General features: G+C 39.9%; 1 protein-coding gene across 36 annotated transcripts in view; it reads right to left on the reverse strand.

Moving 5' to 3' along the window:
* Window positions 1–7,524, reverse strand: part of ZNF644 (zinc finger protein 644) — a 105,764-nt gene extending 98,240 nt beyond the window's left edge. For 11 of the 36 annotated variants that reach the window (XM_045478240.1, XM_045478220.1, XM_045478209.1 and 8 more), the window contains exons 1-2: window positions 7,193–7,488; window positions 5,804–6,401 (exon numbers count right to left, since the gene is read on the reverse strand). The gene's annotated coding sequence lies outside the window, so the exon portion shown is untranslated. Of the gene's footprint in view, window positions 1–3,092; window positions 3,138–5,803; window positions 6,402–6,472; window positions 6,767–6,891 lie in introns of those variants that run through there. The other 25 variants (XM_045478224.1, XM_045478217.1, XM_045478222.1 and 22 more) reach the window with 13 other exon arrangements.
* Between the last annotated feature and the right edge of the window lie 4,235 nt (window positions 7,525–11,759).

Genomic DNA, 11,759 nt, shown 5'->3' on the forward strand with positions numbered 1-11,759 from the left:
ACATTTGTAGCACAACAACATATTCTTATTGGTCAGTGCTGCCCTGTACAATTTATTTATAAAAGCCCCACAAATTATCTTTAAATATATGTCATCCACCCAATTAAAGTATAAGAATTCAGTATTTTCCCTTTTATAAAGGTTATTACATTAGGAATTACAAATAGTAACCAAACAAAATTAAGTGCCTATTTAATTTTAATATCACTTTTTAAATATTTCTAACAGGGAAACTTACAGCATTTCAAAGTATAAAAATATAGGAAAAGTTTTCACATGCCTAAACTGAAAATGTCATCTACATTTTACATATATCCAATTTTGAGTTAAATGTCTCACCAGGTAGATATTATTAAACCTGTAGCATTTCTAATCCCAGAGAGTATTAGTTCTGATTAACGTTCATTATTTTTCTTCTTGGTCACTCAGTAAAGAAAAAAGGCAGTCTCCACTTTGACCAATATCACTGTACCAATATCCAGCAGCCAAGACAAAGAGCCTTTATATGGTGGTATGAATAAACAATGTGGGCAATATGACACCACTTAAAATAAGAGTAGGCAGAAAAATGCTTTTATAATGTTTTATAAGTAGGAAATAAAACTTACAAATTGTATAATTAGGTTAAAGTACAGATAGAAAGGAGGGGAAAGCAGAGTAGAAAGATTTCATCTATAGAATCAAGATATACCTAAGATTCAAACTTGGCTGCTGTACTAATTACTATCTACGTGACCTGAGTTTGAGTTTGTTTCCTTGCGTATAAAACGGGAATATATACATCAAACATTATTATAAGGAATACAGAGTAGATGCTTAATGTTGGTCTCATCTCCCTTAACTTTAAAAAAAATTTTTTTTTAATATTTAGTTTTGAGAGAGAGAGAGAGAGAGAGAGAGCATGAGCAGGCGAGGAGCAGCGAAAACAGGAGACACAGAATCCAAAGCAGGCTCCAGGCTCCAAGCTGACAGCAGAGAGCCCAGCAGAGAGCCCGATGTAGGGCTCGAACCCACAAACCACAAGATCATGACCTGAGCCGAAGTCAGATGCTTAACTGACTGCGCCACCCCGGCGCCCCTCATCTCCCTTTCCTTTAATACTAATGATTATATAATGGTGATAAGAAATGGGTGACTTTTCTCTCCTTCATTTTCCAAACTGCTGAAAATATTAAGCGTATCTGAAACAGAATTCTAACTTTTCATGCTCACACCTCTCTGCCACATGAACTTCAAATTACTTTTACTAGCTTTTAAATAAAAAGCTTAAAATCTATGTTGGTGGTGGGGGACATAGGTGGTAGAAGAAAAATTAAAGATACAAGTAAGTTTAAGACCATACCAGCCCAAATACAAAACAAAGAAAAGTATGGAGAGGAAAACAGCAAAAGGAAATGCTGTTTGAGGAAATTCTCCTGACTCAGACAAAGCAACAAAATGATAACATACCTCTCCTCAATCTAGCTGCTGTTGAAGCTATTCTCTCTTAGCTGGGGTTTAAAAGTATATTATATACAAATACATACAGCCACTCACCCTCTTCCCGCCACTAATGGTCAAAAATTTAAAGGACAGTAAAGAAATTCAGGATGTTTTAACCAAGATAAATCAACACATTGGCTGGGAAACAACTTCACATTAAAATGCACTCATTCTCAAGTGCATTTATTCATCAGCTGACAGTACTAAAAGGGAATGTGTTCCTGAAATACTGAACCTGGTTAATAGCTTCTGCTGCTAGAACTGGACAAGGCACACTTTGATGCCTGCATCTAACTTCCTTTATCAACAACCCTCCCTTTGTAGACATGGGTCTAAAAAAGGAACACTAGCAAAAGTATGTAATTCCAAATCACTCGCAGGTGAAAATTTCAAGTTATTATAAAAAAATTAAACAATAGTAGTAACTATTACTATTACTATAAAAGCTAACATTTGCTCAGCACCCATTGTGTACCAGAAAGCTAAGGACTTTACATGAATTATGTAATGTAAACTTTAAGCCTCTATGAAGATTATTATTGTTAAATCCTCTTGCCTAATGCTCACAGAGCTAGATTTTTTAAAGCGATCTCTATGCCCAGCGTGGGCCTGAACTCACAACCCTGAGAGCGAGTCTCAACAGTCACATGCACATGCTCTACTGACTGAGCCAGCCAGGTACCCCCCCACAGCTAGATTTTAACCCCATCAGTTTTACTTCAAAGCTTACACTTTTAAACCTTAGCTCATCTTATCTCTTTATTCATATACAATTATAAATGCAACTATGATCTCCTGTGTGTGTATATATACACATTTGTCTGTGTGTGTATGTGTGTAATACTCAGCAAATCAACAGTAAGCAACAGGCAAGGCTTTTATCCACCTTCACAAACCATTCAACAAACAAATGGCCATCATTCTCTTTCCAATAAATGGTGTTTTGAAAATACTAGTTATATTATCACCTTCCTCAAGAAACTGATGAAAAAAATATGCATTCAGCTTTCAAATAAAAGGATAAACACCATAGAAGAAAGGATAAAAGTGTTAATCTTTTATAAAAGATATACAATTGATAGAATACAGATAAACATGCTTTGTAAACTGTAAAGTACTTTCATCCTAACGCTTCATTACATTTTTTTTTTTTTAATTTTTTTTTTCAACGTTTATTTATTTTTGGGACAGAGAGAGACAGAGCATGAACAGGGGAGGGGCAGAGAGAGAGGGAGACACAGAATCGGAAACAGGCTCCAGGCTCTGAGCCATCAGCCCAGAGCCCGATGAGGGGCTCGAACTCACGGACCACGAGATCGTGACCTGGCTGAAGTCAGACGCTTAACCGACTGCGCCACCCAGGCGCCCCTATTTTAAATTATTCGTTTCACTCCTGACTTATTTAAGTTTCTGGACTTTGTACAAAAAGTCTTTTAAAAGCTTTTAAAAGCTGTATTTTCAACTTCAATGAAAGATATACACACTAAAGGCTTAATACCTAAAATCATATTTATCACTCCAACCAACTTCAACTGTACCACAATCTAGACTAATAGAATTAAATTACAAGGAAAAAACCACTTATCTATACTTTTCACAAAGTTACTTACAAGATCACAGTTCCAAGAATCCCAAATGAAATGGGAAGGCTACAGCTTGCAAACAGAAGAGGTAAAGCAAAGATTAGTAGAGGGAGAGTATAAAGGAAATATCTTAGAAACACTAATCTTAATCCAGCCTCACTTTCCTCCATCCAGAAGTGTGCACTGCTGCTTCTGTCCTGGCATGCTTCTTTTCTTCCCCCTGAGATCCTCTGCTTTTCTCCTCCTGGAAAGTTATGTCACAGGACTTTTCGTTTTTCTTGCTAACATTTCTCAATTGTCAAAGGATGTCCTATCTTGAATCTTGTCCTTGAAAAGGACAAAAACATAGTATCTCCCCATAATTAAGAGTTCCTCCTAAATTCAAAGATAGTAACTCCATAGTTCAAATTTGGCAGATCTTAGAAAAAAATTAACAGTAGAGCAACTACGACCCTAGAGATGAGAAACACCCTTTTCATGGAGACCTCCACCTTCCTGAAGAAAGACCATGAATTTAATTTGCTATTCTACCTTCTAGGTCTCAAGTGATCTTTACACTTGTTTTTAAGAGAAGAACAGAAATACTTCAGCCAACCAGCAGGGTGAGCTAGTGCTAGAATCAGATTGATTACTGTCAATTTTCTGAAAATTCAAAGATGTAAATGGTCTGTAATATTAAAAGCAACTATTTCTCTCTATTAACAGACAATACATCTAGAACTGCCTTAATCGTTGCTGTATCTCGTAACTCTGTAAACATTTACAGATTCCATCTACGAAACAGTCTTTATAGGGATTAACGATAAGTGTAAAAAACTAGAGCTCATTTGAATACCTACCCAAAATATCATAATTGCTATTCTTTATTCTCATGTTTTATTGTATACAGCTATCAATTAAATTAAAAACACATTTTTAAAAGGACTGGTATAAAATTAGGACCGGATAATTCAGCATACCTATTTCTGAATCCAGGGCAAACTGCTGCCTTTAAGACTGCCTGAAAAGCAATCATGAGAAAAGCATTCCTACAAAAATAAGATCCACTCTTTTCCTTTGGTCCCACACCCTGAGAAGAGTCTAAATAGGTAACCCTAACACTAACAGTATATCTGGGATAAACCTGATCTTTTCTGACAACCAATCTGTCTAAATTTTAGGTATCCTCACCACTTCTAGTGACTGTCCTTGAGTCTCTCCTCTTCTCGTGCTACCTAATACAGTCTCAATTCAACCACACCAAAACTCTTCCTCATATAACTTGAACAACAAATTAAAACTGCAAAATATTTAAGGTTTGCAGGTAACACTCACTTTGTAATTACTAATAATCTGAGAATAATCCGATTTATCACATGACTAAAATGTAACTAAATCTACCCAGTGTTGAAAATTAAGTAGTTCTTAGAAAAATCAATAATTTAAATGTACCCTAAATGACCAATAAAAGCTTTAAAACCTCAATATGATTAGTTTTTGTTATATTTGATATCCAAAGAAGTTAAAGAACTGAGCGATCCCACCATAAGTGATTTTGCTACTTTTGAATTTCCTAACAGATCTTACAGATCTACTACTATTCAGTAGTAGTAAATCTTAAAAAGTTGCTTTTAACAAGGGCTAATCTAAGTGTCATGTCCATTCACCCAATAAAAAAGCTACCATTACAAAATGAAGGCACTAGCATTACTGTTTTCAGCATCGCATTTCTTATGTAATAATTTGTAGTAATGGCAATTACTTCAAATCTTCCAAGAAGTTCATCAAGCTGTTTTTTTGTTTTTGTTTTTGTTTTTTAATTTCTGGGTCAAGACTGCTTTTTGAAAACCTCACAATTCAAAAGCAACATTGGCCCCAAATTATCTGAAATGTCTGTATTTTGTATCTGAAATTATTTCACTGAAAGTCACTTTCACAACTGTATCACCATATCATGTTAATTGAAACTTTTTAACTTCTTGTCACAGAAGTTCTCATTAATATAATAGTATCTAATAAGTGTTTTCAAGCACACTTATTTAAATGTTTTATTTTAACCATTAGCTGCAGTCACCTTTTCATCCCACCAACGTGATCAACGAAAAGAGCAATGAGGTAGAAGCTGAAAAGACAATTTTCCATTATTCACTAACTTAATCATACTTGGTCATTAATATATTATAAAACAGTGGGTAAAACTAGGTGTTCCCTGAGATTCCTTCCACTCCAAAACCACATGATTCAGTAACACATTTTGCCAATGTTGATGTATCTCCTATTCGTTAATACAGTAAGAGTGTTCTCTATTAAAAGATGAAAAGTTAAAGGGGGAAAATCTGTATCTGAAAGAAGCAAGGAAAATGAAAGTTTTAAGTCATATTAAAAAATTCAAATTTTAATTTGAACAGAGATCTAAAGTTAACAATCCAAATGTGCTTTAACCCTGCAATCACATAACTTACTCTTGTTAACGTGACCTGGCCAAAACATTAGTTGTTTCCAAATTCTGTACTTCAAACATTAGTTAATACCAATATACAAAGTATGAGGTAGCCGTAAGTGCAGTGTCACTTTACAATTCTAAAATCCACACTACAGAGATTTTAACAGGGATATACATATCACTGCATCAACAGTGGTCAAGCCTTCATGTTTCACCTATTAAAATGTCGAAATTCTAACTTCCTCATAAAAACTAATTTTTTCTCACCAAAGCTACCAAAGCAGTATTACTGCCATCAACTTCCCTGGATACTTACACATGACACTGAAGGCAAACAGCAGGTTTCCTTTGAGTAACTTGAGTTGTCTATTTTTTGAAATGCTTTCCTTCTTCTTGGACCAAAGAAATGTAACTAAACTACTGCAGAGAGGCAATATACTATTAAGGCAAATCTAATCTATCATCCAGATGCAACAAGCCTGGCATTAGTCAGAACTGGCCAGAAGAGATGATGGTGTTTTGGTATTCCCGTTGTAATTATTGACTTGTATACAAAACAGGACCATCATTTAGGCCCCCATTGTGTTTACCCCCTTGTGGAGTACTTCTCAATGACCACACAAAATGTGAAGTCTAGACATGAAAGTTTTATAACAACTAAATTTATGTCAATATTACTTAGGCAGTTCAAGGAAAGTTTTCCACTAATGCTGCTAAACCATGGATGGATCCCAACACGAGAGTCGTCTGTGGAAGTCTCGTAACAAGAAACCTTTAGCTCCACCACCTAAGTTTCCAATCACTGAGAAGGGTCTGGGACAACTCATCTTCAGGTTCACGGGAGAAGTGGAGCACACCTGCTTTCCTCTGGCAGAGATTAAGCTCCCAGGGACACAAAGGCCAGGGAATCAGACCTGGAGAAGCAAAAAGCTTTAGCTGGACACCCACCAAGCCCCTGGCAACCCAAACACTTTGGGCGATTTACCTCTTGCTGCTACTTCCCAGGCACCTAGCGGCATAAGATCTTGCAGAACAGGGGGAGGGGAGGTCTATGCGGTCCCGGTCCCACGTAAGGGGAGGGGTGTGTGCAGTTAATGCCAGAGCTGGCGCTTCTGGCCCAAACCGAGCAGCCCCGGAGAGGGGTTGGTGACTGCTCTCGGACCGCCCCGTTACTCAGTGCGTTGCAATGGCGACCGCCAGGCTCCCCAAGCCGCCGGATCTCGGCCCCTTCCCCCTACTGCTCACTGGCTGCTCGGCTTCATGTGACTAAACAAAACCCCCAAGTCTAGTGCCCAGCTCAGCCCCTTTGTGTCCGCTACCGGATCCTCCGACGCCGCCGCGGAAAGGTTCCCCCCCGCCCCACTCTCCGCCGAGTCCCGCCCCGCGGCGGCGGCCGCCGCTCACCTCAGGCTCCGCCGCCCCCCGCGGCCGCCGCGGCCGCCGCCTCCCCGAACCCGGGGCCCGGGCTCCTTGTGTAGCACCAACTCCGCCTCCTCGGCCGCCGCCGCCATCTTAGCCTGTGCGGCAAAACGCGTCCTTTTGGATGGCTGGGACCCAGCCTAGGGCGTAGCTCCCCGGGCCCGAGCGCCGAAGGTCGGGTCCCCCAAGTTCTTCCGCCACCCTCAATCCCGCCGCCGCCACAGCCCAGAGGCCCGAAACCCACTCGAGTCCCGGAGAATCCGACCAAATAACCCCTGAAACTCACAGTTTGGTGCCGTGTGCGTCAAACCGGGGCGACGTTGGGAGCGCGCGGCGTCCCCGCGTCACACGCCGCTCTGTACGCTACTCGGCTCCAACGGCCCCCCTCCGCTCCCCGCTTTTCGCCTCCGGCCCCGGTTCCCACGGCGCAGGCGCGCTGCTTTCCCGCCTCTACCGAGCTGCGAGCCGCGGGGGCGGCCAGCGAGGAGTTCTAGGGCGGCTTTGCTCTGGTGGAGCGCCTGGGCCAATTAGGCAAACGGGGGCAGCAGAAACAGTGCACCACTGTTCTCGGGTGCCAGAAACCAAACAAGGTCACCTCCCCCAGCGCTGACCTAATCACTCTCAAGGAGGTTCCCGCCCCAAAGTAGGCACGCTCCAAATATGGTGGTGCCCAAACTCTGCAAGACCCAAGCACTTAGGCAAGCCTAGGCCCTTTAAGGTGGAACAGGCCCGTATTTGATTTCCATAATCACTAGAGTGCCAAAATTCCTTTTCTTGTCCTACTGTTGATGAAAAGAGCAAAGGAACTCAAGATTGCCAGTCACAACTGTAATGGCAGAGGAAGGTTTGGATCTTAAGGGAGCCAATTGTTGGGAGATGCTTGATGGCCAGGCGAAGCATCAAATGTGGCAACTCAATTAGCGGAGCAGGCTGCCCTAAAAGGTGCCCTGGGTTTGGCCCAATTTGATTCTTTCAAATCTCAAGTGCAGGGAGGATACTTTGTCCCTGTGTTACTCATTATGCCAGAAGTCTCCAAATTAAGGTTATATAAGAAGCACTTGAGATACTGGTTAACCCTTCAAAGAATCAGTAGGTCCCAAAAGAGTTCTGGAAATCATCCTTTTTAACAAGCATCCACCCCAAGAGTCTGAGGACAGAGTTTCACACACTACACTTTGAGAAACACTGACTTGGGGCTATTCTCTTGCTTTCGAACTGAGCAAACAAGAAGTTGCTAACATGTTTGACATGAACCAAAAGTTCCCAAGGAATCTACTAGTCCTGTCTTAATAAATTTTTCATCTTTTCTGAATCTGTTTTCTTCTTTAAAACAACAACAACAACAACAACAACAACAACAAAAACCTTTCATTAGCTTAGCAACCATCATAAACTGTGCTTCTCCAAACCCTCAAGATGTTATTGGCATTCAGAGAAATACACCATATTTGTGCTTATTTGACAAGAATGAGGGACATTGTCTTTCCTGTATGATCGTGACTATCAGCAGCAGCAGACATAGATCCCCAAGAACAGATATTTACACTTGCTGCATTAATTAATAATAAAAATGGCTAACACTTTTGAGTGCTTACTAGGTACCAAACATTGCTCCAACTCATTAATTTCATTACAACCTAATGAGGCAAAGGGAGGCTAGGTAATTTTCTCAAAGTCACGAAGCTCTTTAGACTCTTTAAAATGTGAACTTTCCTTCTTTATTTACACAAATGGGTAAATAATACTATATAAATGAAAATTTTTTTTCAGCCAATTGAGAGGGGTGCCCTCTAGGTCATTTCATCTGCGGAATCATTAAAATCAGACATTCTCCATTTACTATTAGACTTACAATTAATAAAAATCCTATGTACTATGAAAATTTTCATGACATTGTATCCGTACAGAAGCAGTTACCATAAAAACAAAAAAACAAAAACAAGAACAAAAAAAGCCAACAAACTCTGTTGCTTCCGTTGTGAACGTACACTACCAATTAACTGATGGGCAGGCAGATCTTGCCACAAGCAAATAGAACCACTTAGAAGTCAACCATGATCAGGAACTTGTCTCACTAATGAAGCTGTTTGTTGATACTAGAATCCAGCAACTAAATTGTAATGCTATAGATATGGTAGTACAAGTAATAGTGGTAATTATAATAGTAAAAGTAGTACTAGTTGATGAAATTATTTACAAAATAGATGTCAAAAAGCTTGATAAGGGTGGAAAGCTTGAATAAGTTAATGCAAAAAGAACACAAATATGTAAGCAACTGGAAAAATCCAAGGACGAGGTATGTAGCACAGTGCCAAAATAGTTAAAGACATTGAAAGGAAATGGCAGTTGAGAATAAACATCAAGATGTTGTAAACAGTTTGACCCTGGGAGAAAATTCACAAAGCACCTCTACTCACTGTAATAAAATAATGCTCTGATAAGTGCATCTGACTAAGAATCTTTTTTTTTTTTTTTTTTTTTTTTTTATTTTTTTTTTTTAAAATTTTTTTTTTTTTTTTCAACGTTTATTTATTTTTGGGACAGAGAGAGACAGAACATGAACGGGGGAGGGGCAGAGAGAGAGGGAGACACAGAATCGGAAACAGGCTCCAGGCTCTGAGCCATCAGCCCAGAGCCCGACGCGGGGCTCGAACTCACGGACCGCGAGATCGTGACCTGGCTGAAGTCGGACGCTTAACCGACTGCGCCACCCAGGCGCCCCCTGACTAAGAATCTTTTAAAAGAAAGAGAGAAAGAGGAAAGTTATTCCAGTGAATGGAATTACCCAAGAAAAGATCCAAAGTAAGCTGTAGTCTCAAATGATACATGTGAGAAGAAAATGCAGTTTGATGTTGGATAAAAGCAGGTAGTTCTCCACATTCTAGTACTTCCAAATTCCAGGCAAAAAGAAAAAGTAAAAACCTTGATTAATCTACTATCATAGTAATAAAGTCAAGCTTTGGATTTATCTTAGGGCCTCACTAGTTCTGGACTCCCCTCTGAGTACCGAGACTATAAGGCAGTCTTATTTGTAGAACTGCAAATATTAGAATGTTTGTCAATTGGAGTGGAGGTAGAAGGATGTTTGGCATAGAGAAAGATGAAGTCAATAGAAATCAAGTCTTATATTTAATTTTGTCTCACATTAACATCAGCACAGAGCCTTATACAGAGCAAGCATGAAATAAATAATTGTGCTCAACCAACATTCACCAATTGCTTACTCCATGAAAAGCACCGTACGGGCACTGCAGCGAAAAGAAGAAGACCATTTGTCGTACATATTTAATAAACAGTAGTTGAATGCAGGAGGAGTTTTTACGGTCCAATAAAAGAACTAGACAAAAAATATAATCAACTCTCAACTTACCAGGGAGGGGGAAGTTGAGGTAATAGATAACAAAGATTTCAAAATCATAGTTATAACAAAACCTTGTAAAACATGGTACAATAGACAGATAGATAGTATACATGTATTTTTCAATATTTAGTAAAAATTACATCTAATATTGAGAAACACATTTACTACTCTATCTCATCAACATATTAGAAGTAGACCATGAAAGTATATAAGCTTGTTCCCAGAACACATGTAGAGAAAGAAAACAGTGGACCATGGAAACTTAAATAAAAAATATTTAAGGAATAAGTAGAGAAGTCCAAGAAACAAGAAATGGAGGGAGAGGGTTGCCTGGGTGGCTCAGATGGTTAAGTGTCCAACTCTAGATTTCAGCTCAGGTCATGATCTCATGGCTCATGAGATAGAGCCCTGTGTGGGGCTCTGTGGAGACAGCACAGAACCTGCTTAAGATTCTTTCTCTCCCTCTCTTTCTGCCCCTACCCCACCTCTCTCAAAGGAAAAAAAAAAAAAGAAATGGAGGGACAGAGGCATAAAAGGAGATTCAGGCACAAGTGTAACATCACCAAAGCCAAGGAAATATTGGTAACAGCTTACCACCATTACAAATAACCTCAATGGCTTCACACAGAAAAGTTTCATTATTATTCAGGTCACACTCCACTGCAGTGAGTGGGAAGGAGAGGGGAGGCCTCAAAGCAGTTATTCTGGCACCTAAGTTCCTTCCACCATTTGGCTTTGCCATCCGTGAAGGTCTTAGAGTCTCCTACTAGATCCTCTGCAAAGAGACAGAGAGTACACATGGAGAATCATGAGTGCAGTAAGTTGAAGTGGCCAAGCCCAGAAGTGGCACAAATCACTTCTCACTTTCCACTAGTCAGCAATTTAATCACATGGTCCCACTTAACTGCAGGCGGAGCCTAGGAAATGTAGTTAGGCAGTGTGCCCTGGAGGAAAAGGAAATGGGACTGGCGAACACAAAGCAGAGGCTCTGCACATCCTGCAAAGATGTAGCAAAGAGGTTATGAAAGATAAGTGATGTCCACTGGGTATACAAGATCATTGGTGACCTTGGTAAGAGCAAGGTCAGTGGAGTGACTCAGCCACGGCAGTGGGTTCAGTAACAAACGAAAAGGAAAGAAGGGGAAATCGCAACTGAGCCACTGGACTCATAAGGCTGACAGACTAATCTGAGGCTATAGGTAAATGCCACTGTTCAAGGATTCTTGGCAACAAACCAGCCAGCTTTCTCCTGGTTAGAAGAAAGCCCTCAGTAGGACTTCATCAAATTTCCACACACATTAAATTTGAGAAATGCCTTTATTGTTTATTTTTTCCACAGTGAAAGATTCCAGATGTTCTGGGATATTTGGTTGAGATCCATCCAAGGAAAAAGGGCATCTGCAATTTCAGCCATCCCATGCGCTTTACTATAGAAAGTGAACATAAAATAGTAAGCCAATATATTGCATTATAAGTGTTGATTTCTTTAGTA

Source organism: Leopardus geoffroyi, chromosome C1, assembly GCF_018350155.1.
Source record: "Leopardus geoffroyi isolate Oge1 chromosome C1, O.geoffroyi_Oge1_pat1.0, whole genome shotgun sequence".
Lineage (NCBI taxonomy): Eukaryota > Metazoa > Chordata > Mammalia > Carnivora > Felidae > Leopardus > Leopardus geoffroyi.